Here is a 26,758-nt window from a genome sequence, read left to right as displayed (position 1 = left end):
GACAGTGTTCAAATGATGCATTTGTTGTATTCAAAGAAATGCATCGTGGAGCGTTTAGGGTTTAGGTAGCAAATTGCATGGTCTTTATCACAATAGTCATGATAGAGTTCAGAATGTACACCTTCCAGAATCATTATATTTACACATATGGTAAGCAGTTATTGTTGTGATTTTGTGATGGTTTTTTTTTTTTTTTTCCTGCTGATATTCCACATCAGAACATCATGTTGGGAGTTAATGAGTTAATGCTCTGGTGGGGAGGGGAAGAGGGGTGGAGCCCGGACCAGGCACCAGCTGCTTTCTGGCGTGCTTTGCTCTTGGCATGCCAGAGAGATAAAGCACGTGTGCTTTATCTGCAGTTTTACTAACGTAAGATCTTATATCTTGGTTACTTCTCACTCCCAGCTTGTTCAATTTTGTTAGCTTTAGTAAATTACTGTTCCTCCTCAAATCATTGCCGTTGGTTTTTTTTTTGGACCCATCTGTTTTACCTATGTTCCCCCCTCCCCCCAGAACACCCTGCTCTGCTTGGATGACTGTGTTGCCACCAATAGTGCAGTATTATTTTTTTTTCCTTCCCTCTCTCTCTCCTTGTGTCTCCGTCACGGATAACAGTGTGACAGTTGTTCTTCTGTGAAAACAATGACACACAACTAATGCCGTGGAAATGCTAAATCACAGCTTGAGACAGTGATTGAGCACCTGGTAGGAAGTCAGAGCCAACCCAAGGGAGCTCAGGTACATGCAATGCACCTGAGTGATCAGAAGAAGTGGAGCCATGATCCACCCCTTCTCAGATCTCATTTGGCAATTGGTTATGGAGGCAAAGATGTTTCTTTGGAGACTGCTGTATAGATGAGACCTTCTGAAGGTAAGTAGTTTCTTTTCTTTATTTCTGTGTCCACCACTGTTGGGCTTGAGCACATGCTTGCTTGCTTGCTGTGGTCTGGGATCTTGCTTCTCAGCTGTTTAGTTGCTCTTTCCGTTGAATGACAAAAACAATCCCAAACTCCAGCCTTTAGGTGAGCATTGTTACTCTCAATAAGGTTTTACTGCCTGTGATTTGTTTCCTGCGATTTCACTTTGTTGGAAAGTTTATCATTTTCCTCATTAGCATGATGTGTTATTGAAATACAAGTCTAACATCTGTTCAAATAAATTGCATGTGGTCAGTTGCTGCCTATTAAAAGTAGCCTTCTCAAAAAAATAAAAATAAAAAAAATAAAAAAAAAAAGTTGTTTTCTCCTTTGGCAACAATATTTCCAAACTTTAAAAATTATTTGAGATTTTCATATCTGAATGATGTAGATCTTAATCTTACAACTGTAAGTTGCAAGTATTAGTTACCAATGCAGTTCCATGATGAGGAAGAACATTGTCTACTGATAACTACAATCAGTCAATAAACAAGGAAATTGGAAGAGAAGAGGATTATCAAGAGTATAGTGGGCATGGACTCACCAGGGGAAGGTCATGCTTGACCAGTATCATAGCCTTCTATCATGTCATCATTGGCTAGGTGGATGGGGTAGAGCAGTGGATGCAGTCTACCTTGATTTTAGCAAGGCATTTGACAGTCTCCCAAAGCATCCTTATAACAAAGCTGAGAAAGTGTGGAATAGATGAGTGGACAGTGTGGTAGGCTGAGAACTGGCTGACTGGCAAAGCTTAGAGGGTTGTGATTGGCAGCAAAGAGTTCAATTGCAGGCCTGTACTTAGAGGTGTTCCTCAGAGGTTGGTGCTGGGTTTGGTCCTATTCAACATCTTTATTAATGACCTTGATGAGGGGATACAGTTCACTCTCAGCAAGTTTGCTGATGATACAAAGCTGAGAGGAATGGCTGACATGCCAGAAGGCTGTGCTGCCATTCAGTGAGACCTGGAGAGTTGGGCAGATCAGGTTTAACAAGAGCAAGCGTAGAGTTTTGCACCTAGGGAAGAATAACTGCATGCACTGTAAAAGGTCAGGGGATGACCTGCTGGGGAGAGCTCTGAGGAGAGGGACCTGGGTGTATTGGTGGATGACAGGTTGGCCATGAGCAAGCAGTGTGCTCTGGTGGATGGCCAAGAAGGCCAATAGCATCTTGGAGTGACCTGCGTGGCCAGCAGGTCAAGGGAGGTGGTCCTCCCCCTCTACTCTACTCTGGTGAGGCCTCACCTGGTGTACTGTGCCCAGTTCTGGGCACCACGGTACAAAACAGATTGGGATCTTCTTGAAAGAGTCCAGAGGAGGGCCACGAAGGTGATAAATGGCAGGGAACACTTCCCTTATGAGGAAAGACTGAGAGACCTGGGCCTGTTCAGCTTTGAAAAAAGAAGACTCAGAGGGGATTTGATCCATGTCTATAAATATCTAAGGTGTGGGAAGCTAAGAGATGAGGCTGAACTCTTCTTAGCAGTGTGTGGTAATAGGACAAGGGGAAATGGCCATAAACTGGTGCATAGGAAGTTCCACACAGATGTGTGTAGGAACTTCTACACGGTAAGGGTGGCAGAGCACTCGAAAAGACTGCCCAGGGAGTTTCTGGAGTCTCCTTCTCTGGAGACGTTCAAGACCCGCCTGGATGCCTACCTGTGCAACCTGGTCTAGGGAGCTGCTTTGGCAGTGGGGTTGGACTCGATCTCTAGCGGTCCCTCCCAACCCCTATAATTCTATGATTCATGTGAAATCAAAAATCTCTCCTAAACTAGGCTGAAAATCAAGCATTAAGTTACTTCTTTTTGGAAAGAAACAAACTTGAGGTACCCAATTCTAGATAATTCTAAGCAGTTTTAGCACCAGTTCCTTTGATGCAACTACTTCCTACAATTCCTACAGTTCTAGATTTCTTAATTTACTGACATTAGGACATACTAATGCCATGGTTAATTATTTAACAGAAAAGTTTAAATTCAATTAATGTATGCGCAGAAAAAACTTGTATATCACACAATCCTAATTTTAAAATGAAAATGAAAAATTTATATGTGTTGTAGGAGAAACTGAGCATTATTATTTTTAGAACTTTTTAATGAACAGTGGATTCTTTTTATTTTGATAAGTATCATGAAAAATTGAGTATTCCTAATTTCCACTTGTGGTGATTCTTTCATATTAGCCATTTATTTACACAAATTGCTCGTACTAAATTGAATTATATTCTTGAAACTCCCCTGCTCGCTGAATACTTAAATGGAAAGCTGCTTTATTGCCTTTATTTACTTTTTTATTACTATATTTACTTTTACTTTATTTATTTATACAATGTACTTATATTATGAAATCAGGATAGTATATCAATGTTGTTTTCAGATGACAGGAGAAATTAAATGAAAATTATTCAATATGTGTGTATATAACAGTACATGAGATACATGCACAAATTAATATTCTTTAATTGAACAAACTAGTAAAACTTCTTATTCACATTTTAACTTGTCAGATAAACTGAATCTGTTCAAGAAGATGTGAAATTCCATCTTGCCATAGACATTTACAAAAATAGTATACTTGCTTGTTATTTTAGTTGTGATTTTTATCTGCAGTCCATCGCTTTGTATAGTGATAAATTCTTCCTTTTCTATCTACTACAAGATTGGTTGTGGTAGGACTGATCCTAGTGGATCTTTAAAGCTGGGTCTTTGTTACTGGAGATCATCTGTTACCCAATAACACACCAAAGTTTTGGAGAAGATAAATTCTTCACTATAGTAAAGCTGGAGGTGCCCTGCTTGAAAGAGCTTGATAGCTTCAACTGACCTTTGAAGTGTACTCCCTATTTTCTAATTGTTGTGATAATCATGACACTTTCAAGGCTGCAAGTGGGCCTTACAAATAAAGCTGTATTCTAGATCTAGAGTACAGTGCAGTATTTGGGTTGTGATTGGAATTTAGGTACTTGAGAAGTTAAGTTGATTTTTCCTAGATTTAATGGCCTTATGTTCTTCTTAATGGCCTTCTTATGTTGCTGAGAAGGAAAGTTTGCTTTGACAGACCTAGCTCAGAGACTAACTGAATTATCTCAGGAATCTAGGACTGAATGAAAATGCAATTTTCTTCTGATAAGCCATTTTCTCCAAACTTTGGGGAACTTCCTTTTTACTGCGTGCTTTCAACCACTGCTGCAGTGACTGTCACTTATCTTTTCTCCAGATTTTATAACATCTGTAACTCATTTTTGTTCATTTGCAATATCTGGAGTAGATGCCAAGATAATTAGAAAATATTAATTTCTGGTTGAAGCTGATTTGCCTTGATTTGATGTTCATCTAGCAATGTAGTGGGTTTTTTTTATAGTAAATCACAGGCACCTGTATTATGTGATTTTTCTGATATTGTATGCGATTCGTTAGCTAATATTTTGAGAACAGGCACTTGAGCTTCCCAGAGCTCAAAAATATTGGCATCCTAATAGACTTTATTTCAGTGCTCTGCCACAGGTTTTACTGAAAGATGCACGCTTCCACAGTGCTGATCCAAAAAAATCGTAAGCTTCTCAATTTCAGGTTCATAGGTTCATAAATTCATTAGGTTGGAAAGGACCTACAAGATCATCTAGTCCAACCATCCTCTTATCACCATCCCTACCCAACTACTAAATCAAATCCCTTAGCACCTCATCTAAATGCTTCTTGAACAGCGCTAGGGATGGTGCCTCAACCACCTCCCTAGGCAGGCCATTCCAGTGCCTGACCACTCTTTCAGAGAAAAAATGTTTCCTCAGGTCTAATCTAAATCTTCCCCGGCGCAACTTGTGGCCATTCCCTCTCGTCCTGTCATTACTTATCAGGGAGAAGAGGCCCACCCCTTCCTCACCACAACCTCCCTTCAGGAAGTGGTAGAGTGCAATAAGGTCTCCTCTGAGCCTCCTCTTCTCCAGACTAAACAATCCCAGCTCCCTCAGGCGCTCCTCATAAGACTTGTGCTCCAGACCCCTCACCAGTTTTGTTGCCCTTTTCTAAACACACTCCAGGGCCTCAATGTCCTTCTTGTAGTGAGGGGCCCAAAACTGAACACAGTACTCGAGGTGCGGCCGGACCAGAGCTGAGTACAGGGGGATGATCACCTCCCTGCTCCTGCTGGCTACACTATTTCTAATACAGGCCAGGATACTGTTGGCCTTCTTGGCCAACTGGGCACACTGCCGGCTCTTGTTAAGCCGAGCATCAACCAACACCCCCAGGTCCTTTTCCTCTCTACATTCTTCAAGCCATTCTGCCCCAAGCCTATAGCATTGCATGGGGTTATTGTGGCCAAAGTGCAGGACCTGGCACATGGACTTATTGAACTTCATCCCATTGAGCTCAGCCCAGCTATTCAGCCTATCCAAATCCCTCTGAAGGGCCTCCCTACCCTCAGGCAGTTTGACACATCCTCCCAACTTGGTGTCATCTGCAAACTTACTGAGGGTACACTCAATTCCCTCATCTAGGTCATCAACAAAGATATTAAACAAGATGGGCCCCAAAACTGACCCTTGGGGGACACCACTCGTAACAGAACGCCAGCTGGACTTAACTCCATTAACCACTACCCTCTGGGCACGGCCCTCCAGCCAGTTCTCCACCCAGAGAAGAGTGCACCTGTCCACACCACGGGCTGCCAGTTTCCTTAGGAGAATACAGTGGCAGACCGTGTCGAAGGCCTTGCTGAAGTCCAGGTAGACTACATCAACAAACTTTCCCTCATCTACCAGTCTGGTCACCCAGTCATAGAGGAGATGAGGTTGGACAAGCACGACCTGCCTTTGTGAACCCGTGCTGGCTGGGTCTGATCCCCTGGTTGCCATGCATGTGTCGTGTGATCTCCCTCAAGAAATTCTATAGAATTTTTTCAGGAACTTTATAACTCTAGATTATAGGACTAGTAAGCAAATGCTTTTTGCAGAGGTCTTAAAATACCTGCTTACTGTTGTTTCTAGAAGTCGTACAGTTTGTTCAAGGAGTGACACAAAGATATTTTATGTAGTTTACAAAGCCCTTAATAACAATAGTTCTGATTTCAAGGATCTAAAAGTTAGTGAGATACTGTTCACAAATTTATAAACATAGCTGAATGTTTGAAAATTAATCAAAATTTTTTCTGAAACAAGATGTTGTTACAGTGAAAAATACTATTTATTTTGAAGAAAATATATAAATCAATGAAAAGAATATTCATGTTTGTCTGTTAATTTTGTATTTTACAAGTCCTGAACATAGCTAAAGAAAAGCATTATAAATTATGCTGTAATTACTTAGAGTCCTTGTTCATACTTTATCAGGGAAACAAACCATTATGTATAGTATGTATGTGTTGGGTCATCTGCAGTCCTGATGAACTGAGTTACTTTCATCTCAGAAAAATTCGGAAGAAAGCTACAGTAATATTCCCAAATACAATGAGCAAAGACAGTTACAAAGTATGTATTTTTAATGGTGAGAACTGTGTTGTGGTAGTATATCACTTTGAGGCAGATCGGCATTGTGACTGTGGTTTCCATCTTTATCCTTTTGAGTTCTAGGTCAGTAATACAGCTGGCATATCCTACTCCTCGCTCACTTTAATGTGCATAGTCAGTCAACAAAAGTCAGACAGCTCAGAGGATTGAGATAAATTCATAGAGATATTCTGGGAGTGTACATCAGGTTCCCCATAGAATAAGCCACCTCAGGCAATTAGATCTAAATGTATCAGAATATAGAGGGAAGGGTACCCTTCTTAACACTTTGAGGATGACAAACAAGACCTATCTCAGTATGAATCCCCTATTCAATGCAGTTGTCTTCCTTCAAAGATCCACTGATACTATGAGTGGGATGGCTGTCTGTGACATCTGATTCTGCTTTGCACCAGGTTCCCAGTGTGAAGTTCCCAACTTCACACTGTTGAGAATGAACACACCAGATAGTTTCTAGTATACTGAACAGAATGCATACAAGATCTCTTAACCTGAGTTTGCCTTGGAGTCAGTTACAGGTGGAAATCTTCCCTTCTCTCCCATGTGTTTGAATGACTTATTGAACTTCCTCATTTTGATGATTTAACTTGTTCAAGAAACAATATAGTGTTTGTATGCTTATGTACTTTACCAAGCATTTTTAATCAGTACTATACGCAATATTAAAGAGAATTATTTTCTATCTTTTCTAAAATTAAGACTTAGTTTGGTAGCAGCAAGCTGCCAGAAAGCTGGTCAAAAGCTTTTGAAGAATGAAATAAAATCTGTCACATAGTAGTTTTCCTTTTACCTTTGCTTTATTTTCATAGTCAAAGATAATTAGAAGTATAAGATATTTTTGCAGAAGTTACTGCTTTTTTTTTGTTGTTCCTCTATGAATTATGTTGTGCAACTTTTCTGTTTAACTTAGTTTGTAGTAGAGTAACTTTTTCTAATCTGTCAATCACATGTCACACTTGATGCAATAGAGATACACCAGCTTGTTGGTATATTACCACAGATAGTTAAAAAAACCAAACAGGACAGATATTTGGACAATAGTTTGGGTATACCAATATTCAGTGTCTTCAGAACTGTAAGAGAAACAAGCTAGAAATCATCAGGATTATATTTGCTCATTCTTTTAGAATTTCCTCTTGTTGCTTAAGTTTCTGTGTTGCCCCATATTCACTCATATAAGAACAGAGGGTCTGAAATAAATGTCTCCTACCAGCTTTTAGAAATATCCAGTTACGTGTGTTGTTATCTAAACAATGACCACAATCACTTCATGAATTAATTGTGCTAAATTGGGAGCAATAGTAAGTCAGTCAACACACTTGATATTCTTAAATATTTCTAAGGTTTTGATTTCCCATTCAGTTCTTTGATTGATATTGAAGATTGATTTAATATCCTGTAATATACCAACTTTTCAAAATTGAGTTTACATTTTACCTATTTTAGCTGATAGTTTGAAAGTCAACTAAATGCTTTGAGACTTGATTATTATTGAGCTGTGAATATTTACAGGTGAAGAACCAAAGAACTGATAATTTTGAAATGTTTTTGGAATGTGATTTTAGTAACTATTTTATTTACCTTTATCATATGATGATGAATGGGAAAAAAAAGAACTGAAGAGGTGCTGGAAAAGAAGAGTAATATTACTGAAATCAGGTTCTCTATTAGCCTTGTAACTGAGTGATATGGAAGAAAATGGGCAATGGACAGTGAAAACTACCATGATCAAGCCAACCTTGTCATAATTTATTGAAAGTTGGAAGTGTGCTGATGTTCATATTGGAGTGAATTAAAAGCTTTCACTAAATAATGTGGTTATTATTTAGTATTGACCGTATCGTTGGTAGGTGAACTTAAACGAAGAAGATTATGGAGTCTTATTGGCAAGTCAAGCTAAACATTCAGCAAATTTTAGCACTTCTAGTGAGCACTAGCTTTTGATAAAATTACCATGATTTTATCTAAGACTTCTTTTTATCTGCATAGAAATTCCAGTTTGTGGAGGAGATCTTATAGCTCTCTACAGCTACCAGAAGGGAGGCTATGGCAAGGTGGGAGTCAGCCTCTTCTTTGTAACTACCAATAGGTCTACAGGGGATGGCCTTAAATTGTGTCAGGGGAGATCCAGGTTGGATATTAGGGATAACTCTGAAAAGAGGGATCAAGTGCTGCAACAGGCTACCCAGGGAGATGGTGGAATCACTTACACTGGAGGTGTTCAAGAAGTGTTTAGATATTTTGCTGAGGAACATAGTATAGTAGGAAATATTGGAGATAGGCAGATGGTTGGACTGGGTAATCTTGGAGGTCTTTTCCATCCTGGAAGATTCTGTGATATAAAGGAACCTCCTAACCACGTTCCAGCTGGGGTTGGGGTTGTTTGAATTCACTCTAGTTTCTGTAGCTGCATAGACCATAACTTTACTTTCAATCAGTGCTTAAGCCAACTAAGTCAACTTTCTACTCTCTGTTCTTGACTACTGTTCTTATCCTCATGTTGCCTACCAACACAAACATTTGCATTCCCTCACAAGGTGAAATGGATTGAGAAACTGCTCTGGATGCTAGCTGTGCTTGGATGAAGTCCTGATCTGGTTTACCATCTGGACACACAGACATTTGCACAAACATGACTGAGCAGGCAGCATGAGGCAAGGACAAATATCTAAGGGTGGGAGTTGATGAGACAGAAAATACTGCTGTCAGTGTGAGATATATGTTCCTCTGGACCACAACAGTGAGACAAGCAGTCCAACAGATGTCCTCAAAACAGGGTCAGTGGGCAGCGTGTTACACAAAATGGAGCCAAAGAAGCTGTTCATTGTCTTATACCTAACTCTAACTAGCACTTGTCTGTGACATAGACTGAGATAGAGGGTGTCCTCTGCTTGCATAAGAGAGATGGGACAGAAAAGGTTACATTTCATATTCTCTTTTTGCTACTACTGAAAAATATCTTAACTTTTCTGTACAAGAGACTTATGCCAGACTTTCAGGTGTTTATTCCTGTACCTGACCTACAAAATCCACGTGTTGACTTGTTCCATGGTTTAGATAGTACTTACTTTGTATAAGAGAATAGCGACAACCAAGAAAAAACAACATGGAGGTACCTGCTTAGGATAATGAGATGTTTTTGTCTCTGAAAGGGTTCAGATAAGAACAGATGTGGATCAAATAAAGTAGCAGTCTGGACCCTTCATGTTGTGAAACCTTGGAACTCATGGTGGGGGAGGTATTCCATCCACATCATTGTCTGTATGGAGAAATAAATGACACCCAATACAAGAAATATGTTCACAGTTGAAACTGTCAGTGAAGTCAGTGAAACTAAGGTCTTTGAAAATGGTGTCTTCCTACTGACTGGCTCCATCTTCAGTATGTCAGTTGAAGCAGAACTTACTAGGGAGCATCTAACTCTCCTTGGGCATTAAATTAGACAGTCTAGCACTAAATCCAGAGTGAAATAAAAGTAAAGTGAGATTGTGCCACAACAATTGACAGCTAGGTTTTCTAGCATGGTAATTCACAAGAGAGAATGAATTTACCTAAAGTGGGATATATAACAGCACGCTTAGTGCAGTTCTTCCAAAGCAGCCAATGTGAAATGTATGCTGTTAAGTCCACCTCTCTTGACTGATTCTGTTAACATATGATGTGGGATATTCAAAAGTAGTCTCAGTTGCAAGTATACTTGTATCTATGTGATTATCTAGCTGTGTTTAGAAATTCATCTCTCCTTAACACTCACTGTCCTCTGAGAAATCCTAACAATTCACATTCTACAGCAGACATTATGAAAGGCTGACTTTGGGAAAGACAGTGCCTAGGTGTGCTATTTCAAACAAAGGATACTAGTTTGCACATCAGTCTGTCAAGATTTAGAAATTGTTCAAAATTCACCATCCAGGTGATTTTCATGGCAGTCATATGAAACTGGAAGTTGCTATGATGAACTCCTCCCATATTTCACCTTTCCATGCCCATTCTTGTCTCCTTCCCACTCTTATATTGGATGCTGTTGCAGGGTTAGAGACATTTCTATGCTTTACGCTGCAGGAGAGTGATATTGTTCAGGGATAATTCCCCGTGGAAAATGTTTATGGAATATATTTCGTATTAGTTATTTTCCATGAAGTTGGCTACAGGACCTATGGAGATACTTAACCCAGTTAGAAAATAGTCAATCTATTGACTTAAAAGGACTTAATTTGAACTACGTTCAAGAGTTAAGTCTCCCTTAATGCCAATAGAAGTTGCAAAAGTGAGTTCCAAATTTACTGATGTCCAATAGCACATTAATCAGATGATTTCTTGATCTGTTCTCTGACTGAGAGCTCCAGGAAGTGAGCAGCGAACAGCTTGTTAACAACATCCTGTTGAAATGACTTTTTCCCAATGGAAGATCTTCTTTAATTTCCTATGCTGAAATTTTCAATACTCTTTGATATACCACCCTGATACAAAAAATGACTGCTTTGTGGCATTCCCAAGAAGATTCTTGTCATTTCTACTTATTGTAGATTAGATGGAGTATAGGTAGAAGGCAGGATCCCAATCATCTGCCTCTGGCATTCCCTTCCTCCTCCAAGTCTGGCTGTAGGAGAAACAGGACACTGGTGGCATATATATATGTGTGTGTATATTTGGTGCTGTGATTTAACATATGTATTTTCATTTAAAAAATATATTGTTTTACATAGTCTGTGATTTCCATTTTATATCTCGCTCTGTTGTCAGAACCTTTAACATATTTCACACAGTAGCCAAACATGAATATTTTTGTTGTATCAGCTCTTACTGCAACGATCATTTAGGCCAGAAGTGATATTGAAGTGGTCACATGCTTTACGCAGTATTGTAGGCATTCATGATTCGTTCATCCCTATTACAACTTGACGTTTCATTACCTCTGCTCAACTGAAAAATCCCAGCCTAGGCCAGAAAAATTCAAATAGTGGAACTTGAACATAATATGTGCAAATTAACAATTACTGATTCTGCCACTGAATTATTATCTTCAACCCCACATAGGTTCTCTTCCAGACTCGTTAAAGATGAAACTCCTCTGAACAAGGCTAAAGTGTTTGTTTGTGGGTGGGAGTCAAAGTTAAAAGACAATAGCCAGGCTAAAATTCAGTCCTAAGATGCAATGAGGATAAAAACACAGAGGAATAAAATGAGAGTGAAAAAAAAATGAAAATCTTCAAGGTTACAAGATCGAAAAAGTTGCTACATTCCTACTTAGCAAAAGGTACTGTAGGAAATTTGAATGGTGTTTTATCGATTCAAGCCTTTAGCTTTAAATGGAGTCATTGATATATTGATATTCACATATCTCAGCACTGTTAACATGTTTAATGCCATGATCTCATTTATTAAATGTACTTGCTGCAAAAAAAAAAACAAAAAAAAAACATGTTTAAAGGGAAACAATTTTAAGTAATGAAATGTAAATTAACGCCTCTGCAATTAATCACCTTTTGATCTTTAAGAACCTCATGTTTTATAGGGAATGTATGAATGCTGTTTAGCTTTAGGTATCTCAGCGCCTTAAAGTCAAACCTTTGAGAAAGATGCTAAGCATAAATAAACTAAACTATAGAATGGCTGAATTTCGCAGCAGTGGAATGCTGTCAATGAACTGAAGTTTAGTGTTTTTTAAACAATAATTAAGTACTTGAAGCATAGTCTTTTACACTTGCTAATCTTGGTGACTGTTTACATGCTACTGTTTGTTAAATGGCAAAGTATATTGATTTGGCAAATTCAGTAGCACGTTGTATATTTTTATTCAGACTGTGTTTCTACATGCAGTTCAGCATTTTTAAATGTCAGCTGCAAAGTATTATTGATCTGTAATTAAAAGTGTGAAGAAAAATTAGCATAGTAGAAGTTTATGGTCATTAGTACAAGTACTGTTAGGCAATTAGTTAGCTTGCTTTAACATTTCTTTTTTTCCCGTGGTATTGACATTCAGTATGATACTCACCTGCACACTTTTATTTTACTCAAATGGTATGCTTAAGACTTATCAACCAGAGTTACTTCATGAGGTTTTTTTTGTTTTGTTTTTGTTTTTATATAAGCATTCTGTGGAATTAGCTACAAATAATTTATCTAAATGCTTTTCTAAAATTCAAGAATATTAAAAAAAATAAATACACACTCAAAAGCAAGTATATACTCACCGTCCAGAAATATTCAATGTCTAAAATCAGAAAATTTCCTAGAAGAATAGTGATGAAGATAACAATTATAAAGTGGTTATACAATCACTTAAGGTAGATTTGTATATCTTTACAGACTGAAAATTAAAGTAAATAAAAAAAACCCAAAAAAACTTCAAAGCCTCTTGTTACTATGAATCTCTGAACAGAATCCAACATCTCTGAAACTTCCCAGAGACTAAAATTTAAATAAAGTATTCAGCCAAAAAGTGATATCAAGTATCTGTGATGCCAGTAATGAGCTTTCAGGTTTCTTCTTCATGATAGTAATAGAAAAATATTATAAAAATATTTTGAAAATATTTATTTTGCAGGTTAATGCTGTGAAACAAAATATTTTGCCAGATATGAATATTTATTTTGTTGAAACTTAGAACTTTATTCAGCCAAGAATCAAAATATTTTTAGATCCTAGTGTAGAATAATCTAAAGTCAAATCTCCTGTCTTCCACTGACTAGAATGGCTGCCAAGGCAAATCAATACTTTCTAGAATACAAATTTTATTCAATGATAGACATTTTGGATTTCATGTTGGAATTTTTTTTCCTTCTTTCTGTTTTCATTAATGTGACATTAATGGCTATTTTTCTCTCTCTGTTGATAATATTTAAAGTAGTAGTGTACTTTCTTGAACGGTATCACACCTTGGTATCCCTTTTTCAGTGGTTGGTAACTTTAGCATTAGTTGATTTCATGTGAAACTCAGATAAATTAATTTTAGAATACACGTGAGATTTTATAGGTTTTTGCTACTTTGATAGTAAACATTCCTTCTGAAATACCTAGTAGATATATAAACTAAATATCATGGATAATTATGAGCCAGAGTCATAAAGAAAGATTCCTCACTCAGGGCATCTTTCGTATTTAGCTGAATTTAATGCAGTACACCATCTCAGTTACACTTTCAGTGACATTTCAATTTTTCTTCTCTGTGGTAAATGATGTTGGAATAGAACACCTGGCCACAAGTACGTTCATCCACAAATATGGTCTTGATTTGAGGGACAGCAGTACTACTATATAGGAAGCGTAATTCCCTTCATAGACTTGAGAAATGAAATCTTACTTTTTCTTTTATGGATTAGTTGTTTTTCTCTTAGGTCTTTGCTTATTTTTCACAAAAGAATTTCAAATTTCAACTGTAAAGTGCGACAATACGGTATTTTTTCTATCCAGCATATCAGTGCATTGCATACTGCTGTTATCAAAACATAAATTTCTGAAATAAGTCTAAATAATACTAAAATATGACATTGAAATCTTTGTAGGACTTGGAATTCAAGAGTGTTTTTCTTATTTTTCATTTAATACATGAAGTAACAGTTAGTGGTAAGGCATATACAATAAATCACTGTCCCCAAATCCTGAAGTGTCTATTATATTTTTAACCCACAGTATGTTAACTGCAATATGACTACATAGCAAACTAGCTTGTTATATTCTATTTCTTTTGAGTACCATTATGAAAAAGATTACATTTATTTTACAGTGTCAAAGCCTTCTGTAAAGCCTTTTGAATAGTACTCATAATGTACTAAAAGATACACACGTGCACAGCCACACATGCACACATGGAAAATATAATCATAAGTGTTTCCACTCTAATAGTAACCTTTCCATAGACTTTCCAACTTGTCTGGTCTTCCTTGAAGGTCGATTGGGTTTTTAACTCTGTTATCTGTGAGGTGTTTGATGGAGTGGTCCAGATAACTGAAGAGAGAGCAAAGGAAAGATGATTTTTTGAAGATCAAAAGTGTCTGTTCATTTTGTTATCTGACCCTATCTGTTGTCATAGTAACAGGTTTCTTTTAACCTCTGCCATCAGATGATTTGTCTCTATCTACTATGAATTCTACTTTGACTAAGTAGCTGCTGGTAGAGTAAAAAGTGGGCACCATGTTTTCTGGTTTCCTACTATAATAGTGAAAGATAGAAGGTGAATTCTATTTTCCTATTGAGTTATTTAATATCCTCTTTCTTAGAAATACCAAACTATCATCCAAATTTAACCAAATAGATAAAACTTCCTAAATAGAACAAATTGATCAACTTCACCTTACAAGGTTTTTTCCTTTTTTTTCCCCTTCAATTTCTTCTGTTGAAATGCTGCTCCAGATTCATATTGCCATCATAAAAAGGTGACTGCTCTCCACTTTATTATCTGCCAAGTTATTTCTGTCTTCTCTTAGAAGCTGTGAAATTTAAATGCAACTGTATTAATCAGGATACAATTGCTAATGGCTATATAGATATAGCAATACCCATATAGTTTAAACAATGCGAATATACAAATATTTCATTTTATTGTGATGGTATATTTAGACATAATACAAAAAGATTTTATGTAATCAGGTGAAAGCATAGTGAAAGGGACAGAACTGTGTGTAGTTGCAGGAAAAAAGGATTCAAGTAATAGGTTTGGAAGACAAAAAGCACATTGTCTAGCTGGCTGATGACAGAGCCTTTTGGGAGTGTGGCAAACATCATTAAAAAATCAGGGAAAAGCAAGGAAAATTAGACAAGAAATAAGACAAACCAATTTCTGTTTCAGCTTCTCTCCCGAAGAGATCTTGAGACTGCGTAGACAAGACTGTTGAGTCTTGTCACTGCGCGTACTCACACTATTGAGTATCTTATAGCTAGGATTACATGTTAAGATTGAGCAGTTTTTTATATTTAATGATAATTGTTAAAATTCTGTAAGGTCAGTTAACAAAAAGTATGTTGATTGTGAATTAATTGAGTAAAGTTTTGTTGTAGTATTTAAAACTGGCCTTATTTATTACTCACATCAAAGTGATCTCTAATATCTTGATATAAACATATAAATACAGATATTTAGATACTCACTTGCAATAAATTTCTGTTCACCCCATTATAGTAGCAAATTTTTTGCTTCAGTTGACTTTATTTCCCTAATATAGGTGACTGAACAGTATATTCAGCACATGCCCTCAGTTTCTAAACATAATTTTTATGCCCTATAAGCAGCTTCACCAAATGTCAGTGCCCTCAATAGACTACCTGCCAGATGACATCCCATAATCCAGAATTCAGATTCTCAGACAGTCTAAATGGATGAAAGTTTTGAACAGTTTATTCTCTGTATCATTTACTAAATTAATAAGTAGATGCTTGCACATGATATTCATCTAATAGGGAAACACTTTTTATATCTTTTTACTCAGTTCAAGGAACATGAAAGTCCAAATAGGAAGAACTCATCTATATATCAAAAGTACAAAACTTTTTCAAAGATGGCCATTAATAGAGAATTATTAATGATTGTTAAACCCATTTATTTAAATGGATCTAAATAAGCTGTACTTAAATAACTTGTCAAAATACATGATGGTGGTAAATGGGACTGTGAAAAAGATGTCTGTTCACAGAGATATTTTTAGAAATATGATAATCTGGCAGATTTTTCAAATTCATTTCCTGAAAAGAAAAAAAAATATTTTAAAGTAAGGGAATCTAAGCATCTGCTCCATATATTTTGAAATGATTACCAAAGTTCTAACAGTTTTGATACAAGAATTGACTTCACAAAGAAGGAAGTTTCTACAGTCTTTGAGGTGTTAGAACGAAGAAGAGCCTGGAGAAATGAGAACTGTGCCATATTTTCTAATATTAGAATCAGAAAATCCACATGGAAATGTGTTAGGGAGGCATTAATCCATTAGACATGGATCAGTTCAACCACAAAACAAAAGTCAAAAGAAACCAAGCTTCCTAACTTCTGTAGATCATAGAATGGTTACAGCTGCTATTGATACTTGCAGTTGTGAAAAAATCCTGATTTAGAAGATGCCTAAAGTGAAATATCCCTTGAATGTCAGATGGCTGGGCTGTGATTGAGCGATGTGCAGCTGACTGAGGTTTCTGAAGGATGCATTGCAGGGAGGAGGGTCACAGACTTGGCAAAAGTGAGAAATTGCTTTGTTATTTGCTGTATACAGAGTAAGATAAAGGTTTTTTTTTTTAATTTTTATTTATTTATTTATTTTATTATTATTATTATTTTTTTAGAAGCCAGTTTTGTTACTTTAAGTAGAATTGTTCCTTGAGTTTTAGGTGCATTTTAGTGGAGTTTTCTGTCAGCAAGGGCCTTCTGTATCAAGCTAAGGTGACAGACAACCTGTGGCTAGCTCTCCAATGAGTAATATCTTTCCCAAACACAGAACAGATCATTACCAATGAACGTTTCACAAAACACTAGCTGATTAGATTTGTAAATGTAAATGTTCATGATCAGTGGACACAATGATGTAACTGATTAACAATATAACTTTCAACAAACGAGAAATCTGTGATTAGAAGTGCTTTGAGTGGTTTTATAATAGTCACTGGGAATCCACATGGGAAACTTGCCAGAGAAGCTGATCTTCATTTTTTAAGAATAGAAAACATGTAAGTGATGTATTTTCTTAAGTGCTATACACCTATGAATTTTGGGTACCACAAATGAATGGCTGGATTTCAACTAGAAAACCATTTGTGTTAAAAAGGAATTAACACGATTGTTCACTTGATATTAACTTGATGTCTGAAATTACTTTGATAGTTGATCAAACTTTTAATTTGCTTAGTTTTGTACTTAGAATTCTGGTGTTATAATGAATATTTGTTATTTGACAATGCATGATATCTGTACTAATCGTTTTACCTACAAAATATCTGTGGCTTTGCTCTGGGTGCCTTTTCTGGTCTACAGGCAGATTGATTTCAAGCTACCCACAAGCTCTACCTGGTCTTGTGATAGATGTCCTGAGGTTTCTGGTATGATTTTGATCTGCATTATTTGCCTGATATCAGCTACGTGACAATGTGCCATAGGCAAATATGATTGATGACACCTGGAGAGCACACACTGTGTCTAAGTGCTGTAGGTAGGTGTGCAGTTAGGACTGTCCTGAAAGGCAGTAGAACCCCACATTTTCCTTTGACCCTCCTAAGGTTCTCCCTCACCATAGGAATGGGAGATGAGATCAGGTTTTAGTATGTTAGTGTCTAAAGTGTAGTGGAGAGACATTTCTTCAGTTGAAGAAGAAACATCTACTTGTGCTTCAAATTGTCACTACTAATCTCACTACTGTAATTACTGCTATCAGTAAGTTCTGATTCAGGATGAGGGATCTCAATTTTACAAATGCTTATACATGTGTTTAACTTTAAGAATGCAGATAGTTCCATTGTGGTTTATGAAACCAGCCATGTGCTTGGAGTTATGCATGTGCATAAATGTCAAGATTGCTGCCTAAGGGCATAATTTACCAGTAATCTTTAGGAAAAATAAATGTCTTCTACAGAGGGCAGAGATTTCTTTCAAAAATGCCTTCTTAGGATATTGTTTCTACAGTCATTTTTAGATGAGTTACTTTCAAAAAATCCTGGTTAATGGAATTTTCTTTTACGTATTTTATGGATTTTTTTTCTTTTTTATTTAGGTATTTTCTGGCGAGAATTTTAAAGTAGTTTTCAAAAAACAGTCAGACCCAGCTTCTTCTCTTTAGAGCTGGCACGGGTGGGCCTGGTTCCTTTAGATCTGCAAACTGGGAATCTACAGGCAGGTCAGATCTCAGGAGAGGAGTTTGTCATATGGAAATGTTTAACGGTTCAGCTTACATTCTGCATAGTCTCTCTTTTATCTTTTCAAGGTTTGAACATGATCCTTTCAAAGCCAGATAACCCAGAAAAATCCTGACGACTGCTTTGCTCACTCCCTGATTCCTATAATCACACTCCAGAAGGAATAGGTTACTATGACAATATCATTGCAATAGTTTTGTAAAGTATTTTTTTCTTGTTTAAAAAAATAATATCCCCTTCAGTGCTAAAACCCTTTTCTGTTCTGCAAAATTATACTTCATGTCATTTTACTTTTACTACAAACAAGAAACAAAAGAACCAGAAAAAATATTTTGGTACATGAACATGTATTGCCTATAAGTATTTACCTAAGCAGGGGAACGTGGTTGGAGACATCCATTTAGAAAACACTACATTTACAACAATATGATGTTGAAGCATTTTTATACAGCTTTTGTTTGTTACTAAATATCCAACATAATAAGAGGGCCGTGTTGTTTTGTCCCTTCGTTATACTGATAAGATCATCATGAGAGACTACAGACACTAATCCTCTCTCAAGTTAATTTGTGCTTTTGAAAACCTTATGCTCATTAGCAAGTGCCTTCAACAACTGTCATGTAGAAGAGAGAGAACCCTGAGGCAACAACCACCAGAAGTCAGGACCAAAACTGTGACAACATCTAAGGTCTATGTGGTTAATATTTGCTTTTTGTGTATTTTTTTTTTTTTGTAAATGATGGTAATGTTGTCATGTGTGAGAAGATGGAACCTAAGATTTTGATTTTCACTTTATCATATCTTTATGATCTTATCATAGGATAGGATAATAGAAGGTTATAAAATCCCCCAAGAGATCTGCAACCTCAAAGAGCAAGCTGAGAGGTTAGACCAGGTTTCTCAGGATTTATCCACTCTGCTCCTGAAATCCTCAAAGACTGGAGACAGACCAAACCCTGTCTTGCTTGTCTTCATGTTTCTATAAGCCTCATCACATCTGTGCAACTCTCTGGGACCAAGATTCCTTTCCCTGTCTTCAATTTCATCTCTATAGTTTCAGCCATAACGTCAACTCATCATCTCATTCTCAGATGAGAATGCTAATTCTAACATGGAAAAAATCTTGGCCAACAGTTCTCTCATGCTTGATATTCTGCATGTGCTTCATGCTTTGCTATTGTATGCCTTAATCCTGAACGGTAGACTGCACAGTGTAGGGAACATTTTGCAGATACTGTCTATGGTGATGAACTAGTTTGAAATATTTCACTCATAAAGATAGCTGCCTTACTATGATTGCTACAGCTTCTCAATTCAAGACAAAATCCACAATATCTGCTACTTCAGAGAAAGCTGTCAATGATTTCTAGACATGGCTCCTGAAAACAGTGATTTCCTACCAGTGTCATGTCTCCTGTGAGCTGATGCTTTGTTGCGATGTGAATCTCATGGTGTAAGGCACAGCTATTTTTTCATTAATGTTATTTTGATGTAAGGGGAGAAGAATATGCCTACCTGTTCACAAGCACAGGACTGTGCAGCAATTATTTGCAATTACAAATGCATTTTTGTAAATAGGTTGCAAATCGTGCTTCCATAGTAATAAGTGATGCTATGAAGCAAGTGGAGCGATGCCCTCACAAAGCTACAGTTTCTGTTTCTTGAGAGGTGTCATTTAGAGCCAAAATGGCAACTATATAGTATAAACCATGTTCCTGCCTTGATGGTAATCTGGTTAAACTGACATTCTAAAGTTGTATTATAGTGAAAATATTTTATTTTGCCTATCCATGACTGATTACAGGATGTGTAAAATATATGGTGCTATATTTTACATGTTGTTATAAGAGGTGTTTAGAAACAGCACAGAATATTTGAATTTGTATTATGAGATGAATCCTAAATAATCATAAAGGCTTTAATAAAAGGTGATAGGAAAGAGAAGTCAGTATAAAGTCACCCAGACAGAATTAGATATAAGACTATGTTGGATTATATATAATGATATTAAGATTATAATAGAGTCCAGCTTCTAACAGCAAAATATGCTTTCAGCACCTACAGAGATCTCACTGATGAAGAAAAAGACAGAAAGAGGTAAAAGATTCACTCTGGCAACCAACGCTTTTGTGTGATTTATGAAAGATAGTTGCAGGCCTTTGGAGACCATATCTCCCTGTATTTTTTTTTCCCCAAGAAATAAGCACAGCATAATGAAAAATTCTTGCTCTATACGTATTTGAACTTTGCACTTTTCATTAATTTTACTATACAACATAGGAACAATCCAGAAGCCACTTTTGCTGTAATACTCTGGCAAATTGGTGATAAGCTTTGACAAATATCTACTGAGGATAAGATCGAATGAGGTAGAAAGCACCATTTGCTCCATAACCAGATAATTCTAAGGTAAGCAAGGGAGCTGGAATCTGGGTATCTGGTACATAGAGGGAGATCAAGGCATGTGGGGAAAAAGGGCCGGAAACATATGGGGTGCAGAGACCACATGGGGAGTGGGAGAGTTAGCAGGACAGCTGGTCCCCATATGATACTGAGATCAAATGACTGAGTACTTCAGCATGGCTTAAACAGTTAAGAAGTGTGGAGATGGAACACTCCCTCATACACAAGAATATGTGTGTATTACTGCTCTAATTAAGTCTCCTTCCCTAAGCATGAATATTAGGACAAAAAAACCAACAAAATCACTGAGATGGTTTCCCTATAAAGAACAGAATTTCCTCTAGCATCCTATAAAAGTCTCCAAAATCGTCTAATCCTTGGAGAAACCATGCAGTTTACAGGTTATGAACTCATAGCTCATATTATAGTTATTCTAACCAGCACTGAAATCTTGCAACTGTGTGGACTTTAATACATCTTAGTAAGCTAGATACATTATCAGGGCCTTTGCAGAATCTATGTAATAATTGCAAATGCTGCCACTACTTCATTTCTCTTGCTATGATTTGTGGCCTATGTCTGTGATCTTCATTGTATATATGAACATTTGTATATGCTTATATAAACTATAATCACATCTTTATCATGTTATGGAGGCACTAAAGTAGGTGCAGGCAAGAGCTTTTCAGTGCTCAGTAGCTAATAGAGTTTGTTGTTTTTTATATAAACTGCAGCAACTTATTTAGGCTTTAATATTCTCCATCTCCAGTTATCATTTATTTTTCAGAGGCAAACATTCACAAAGTCTAAACAGAACATTGCAGTCTATGTGAAGCACAAATCTCACTTTCCTCCTCTTCCTACTATGGTCTTTTAAAATCTTCTAGAAATGTTTTGGAACATAAGAATAATTCCAGTACCCAGTGTATTCAGTAAGGAAACAAACAAACAAACAAAATTACAAAGCAGTGCTCAAGGGCAGTTAGGATGTGGCTTTGGGCAACCAGATTCAGTTGAAGTTGTCCCTGACAATGGTATGGCAGCGGATTTGGAACTAGATAATCTTTAAGGTCCCTTCTGACTCAAACCATTTTAGGATTCAATAGTTCTACAATTTTGCTAATAAGCTTAAAAACAGAGCTCACAAAAAGCGATCAAGATGGAGATTTGCCTCTCAAATGTGCAGTAGAAAATATTTTGTTCTACCTTTAACTTACTATTATGAGCCAACTAATGCTTTGTAGGCGTCATAGTTAATGAAAATGCGCATTTCTGAAAGTTCTGAAAACATACTGTTAGGTGTCCCTCTAAGCATCTACAGACTGTGAAATTGAGGCCCTGAGGGGAAGCAGCTTTCCCAAGATCACATGGCAACCTTAGAGAAAGCTAGAGAGAGATCACAAGATGTTTGGACTCCTTTCTTTAGAGGCCTGTCCATTGGCTCATACTGTTTTCTCCAAGAAGACAGCTTCATGCAAATCTTAGCTGTTCCATATCCAGGCTTGTGCCAGTTAAACTCATCTGAGCAGATCTTGAGTTTGTATATTCCAAATGTACCCATGCCCTCCACTGTCCTTTCCTTCCATTGAAAAATGTAGTTCAATACAAAGCTATATTCCAAACCATACAAAATTTCCATAAAGTACTCCCAGTAACTTACCACTGGATGGCAAATACATGTGGAAAATTTCATGTGCAAAATGGGTCAGAAGCTTAGACATCACCAGAGAACAAGGAACTGGGAAGAAAACAGTAAGGTAAATGTAAGTAGACGGGCTGATGACTTGTCATTGCTCTTACTCCTATAGAATGTGCCAATGATGCAATAAGATTGATCTGGCCACAGCTGACATTGTCTTTAAAAGGCAGTAAAGTATTATTATTATTTCCTTTTATTTTAACCATGCCACATCTGTAAAAACAAACAAAAAAAGTTACATTCACTTTTGGAATGAGAGTAATATGTGAAGGGGCTTTTACCTAAAAAGAAATCTAAAAGTGTAGCAAAAAGAATAATTAGAAAAAAATTTATTATTTCATTGTTTTTAGCCTCATCAGTGAAGGTGATCTAATGCTCTAACAATATTAACTCTGGTATATGTACTGTTCACCCAGATGCCTGGCCTTGAACGCATCCAAGGAGGGTGGTGTCCACAGCCTTGCTGGGCAATATGTTCCAGCGCCTCACCACCCTCACAGTAAAGAATTTCTCCCTAATATCTCGTCTAAATCTACTCTTTCAGTTTAAAACCATTTTCTTGTCCTGTTGCTACGCACCCTTCTAAAAAGTCCCTCCCCATCTTTCCTGTAGCAGCCTTCCAGTACCCAAAGGGAGCCTATAATGTCCTCCCAGAGCCTTCTCTAGGCTGAAGAGCTCCAGCTCTCTCAGCCTGTCATTGTAGGGGAATAGTTTCAGATCTTTTAATACCCAGCTTGTGTTTTAGGTACGCTGGCTTCTCCATCTATGGAGTGGGTCACCATGGATCTTGTTTACTAGGGGCTACCTACCCTAGAGAATAGATAACCTAACTGATTATGCAGAGAATTGTTTGTCAATAGCTTCTTAGTATATAGTTGAATGTTTCTGATTTGTACAAGTTTAAAATTGTAAATATAATGCTCAGAAGCCCTCTAATGGTACAAAGTTTTTAAAAAGTGTACATATTTTTAGTAAAATGCACAGGTCTGATTCCTTTAGCTTCACTCCTGATTTGATTTCATCCTATACTAATGTTACATTTCAACACATCCAACAGAATATCTGAACAGCTAAGAAAAGGTATCAAAATACTTAACATTAGATACCAGCTTCCTGTATTAAAATAAAAATGAGGCTCCACAGAAAGTAAGCATCCTTTTCAGAATAGATGATGGCTGAATATACAGTGTGCCTGAAATCCTCTCCAGTTCAATGCTAAAGGACATTGAGAGTGTCACTTGCTCAGGATCTCAGCTTGAAACTTTCTGAGTGGCCAAGGTTTATGTAAACTTGAATATCTAACAGTAAGATAGATATCTGAGTAATTCTGGTCACTTCTTACAGTTAATGGAATGAAATACACTCCTTCAGTGTACTATTCACCTCCTGTTTAGAGATATACTAATACATCACACGCTATGCATTTTCAACTGTTTTAATTCTGTCTCTTGGATTAGAAATCCCAGCTGTGGGATTCCAGCTAGAGCAGTCATTTCTCTTGTGTGAAACTTGCCTCATATATTCTTCCATGTACTTGTTGCCAAGATAGGGGTTCAAAGAAGAAGAGATTTTTTGTCTGATAGACTTGACCTCTGTGAAAAGGAAGAATAGTAGTTTATTTCCCTTTAGGTTGAGAGTTAAGATGTTATGAGAGATGATATGAAACTTCCAAGACTACAAAAACTGACAGCAGTCAGTGATGGACGGAAAGTCAAAGCTATGATCTGATATTGTCTCTCTCAGAAGATGGTTACTTCTGTTATTAAATACATGGATGAGGTGGGTAAGGAAGAAGGAGGTGACAAATATGTGGGCATCTGGTACAATATGTGATATTTCAAATGTCAATATAATTTTATCTCTATTCTGCCTTTTCACATCATGCCACCACAAACCTTAAGACAGGGAAGTAACTTCAGGCTTGTGAGACTTCCTGAATCAGGGAAGTTCTCCTCACACATGATTCATGATCAAAGGTGTAAACTTTCCATGGTTGGGACTTCAGAAATTTCATTAAGAAACTCCTAAAAGCCCTAAAATGTTTGTAAACCTTCACTGGAATACTGATTAAAGTTGAAAAAGTCTTGAAAAAGACACACAGCAGTGATATAAGGTTGGGAGGCTGGTGAAGTTATTTTAAGCAATTTTAAAAATATATCTATTTCAGAGAATAAAAAAAAAAGTATTTATTTTCATGGGAAGAGGTTAGAACTTTATTTTATGGTTTATTGCTACTATAAAACCATTTAAAAAACTAGCCTAATAGCTCCAGTGTTTCAATGTAAAATTATCCATTAATGTCCATCCTATACAATTAGATTTTTAAAATATTATATATTTTGTTTTTCTGTGTCACTGCTTAGGAACATCCTATTTTATTTCAAAAGCCTTCCAGAGTCTGTTAAGAACCACAACAAGGGAGTTGGTAAATTCAAGAAATTTAAACATGTAGAAGAGAAACAAAATTTAAGCTAACATGTGGTTACTGTTGCATTTACCTGTAGACAGATGGACTTTTCTGGTGGTGACTATTGAATATTCTTCAATTTTTCTGAGAAGAGCTTGAATTATTGATACTTTCTGTTAGAACACAGAGCTGTGCAATGAGGGCAAAATATTTTATCCAGACTTGAATTAATGGCATCTAATGCAGCTTGTTTCTTGTCAACTGGAAAAGAACAACCAAACCCCCCAGACAAACAACTAAACAAACAAACTTGACTTTTAATGGTTGTGCCTTAACAACATTGAAAGAGAATTTCTATTTGTGACACCTGCATGCCTAGAAATTCTAGCCACTGCACAATTAGGGATTTCTCATTAATTTTACTGGCTATATGATACATGTATCCAGTAGAAAACGTCTGGGATTTAGTGGAGATATAATCACAGGAAGATACTATCAGTTATACTACTAGCTGAAGTGATTAAGTAATAATTATATTAAGAAAAGGAAAAAAAAATAAAAAACATGGTTATCTTCTTATTAATATTTACATTACAAACATATGGGTATGTATATATAATGTGCTTTTGTAATACCTGAAAAAAGAATAAAAGACAGAAACAACAAATACTACTGGTGTACTGTTAACAATTTTGTATAACTGGAAAAACTGTTCTGTTGTGTCCTCTCTTCAAAGCATCCTAGTGCCATTTTGGCAAGTTTGATATTTCATTTGAAGGAAAAATAATAGAGTGTTTTCTTTGTATTGATTGAAGAAATATAGTGCTTATTTTTTAGCTTGGTTTTCTAGTAGTTATTCAATAGGTTAAAGGGCAATACCATCTGTTTCCTAACAGGACATTTTGTGTAAGATTTGCAAGTCCTACAGGTACCTTTAAGCATGGATAAATATGCACTCATGGTTTCAGCTGGATAGTTTTTCACCACCAAAGGATGATTACGTTGTGTGCCTTGAGACATAAGCTATAATATATTTCCTGTCCCTTTATTGCATTTTGGAATCATAAACAATGACTGTTTGGCTCAAAGCCATTTATTCAGCCCAAAAAGACATTATTTGCACAACAAAAATCAATAAAAATGTTACTAGGTCTGGCTGGATACTTTGCTTAACTGTGATATTTGTCTGTCACTGATGGCATGCCATCTCTCGTAGGAGACTGGGGCCAAAACAGAGCTATTGATCCAGTCATCAGTGATGGATACTGGCATTTGGAATGGGCTGCTGCAGAGAATCTCGATTAAAAAAATATTTCTATGTTTTGCCTGCAGCAGAGTCAAGATAACCCGAACGAGGAGATTTTCTCTTTAATATTGGGTTTCTCCTCTTGTGGTTGTTAAATGCTCTGGACCAAAGTTCATTATTGAAAGAATTAAGTCAATCTATGTTTAGCCGAAGGCTTTGACATCATATCAAGCTCTCCTGATTTAGACACAAGCTAGTTGTCCTTTTCATCACCCTAAAAGTGTAGGGGAAGTGTTTTATATACACTGGTGTTAGAAGCGATATGCTGGGGTACACTTACACTTTTTTTTCTATTGTAAAACATCAAATTATGTCTGAGAAAAACAAGACAAAAGCTGATTCTCACACACTTATATAAGCACTGACCTGTCCTTTGAGGCACTGAGAACTCTCTGCTTGCACCTTGTCAAAAGTTAAGGTATTCAGTGCTTAGAAACTCCTAGTGTTTAGACTTAGGTTATCTAATTATGAAACATCACTGAAGCTACTTGGGAAAATATAGTGCTGCTGAAAATATAAGAAAGTTTTAGCCTATGATCACTGAATAGTATTTAAAGTTTAACTGACATATGCATGTTGATTTTTAAAATCCTATTTGTTCTCCACATTTTGTAATGTGTTGAAAGTGACATATATCAATTGGAAAAAAGTAATTAAGTGGCCTCCTTAATTGCTCTTTTAGCAGCATCTTCAAA

Source organism: Cyrtonyx montezumae, unplaced genomic scaffold (assembly GCF_038088225.1).
Source record: "Cyrtonyx montezumae isolate F1298 unplaced genomic scaffold, pur_monq_1.0 scaffold_8, whole genome shotgun sequence".
Taxonomy (NCBI): Eukaryota; Metazoa; Chordata; class Aves; order Galliformes; family Odontophoridae; genus Cyrtonyx; species Cyrtonyx montezumae.
This window is presented reverse-complemented; position numbering follows the sequence as displayed.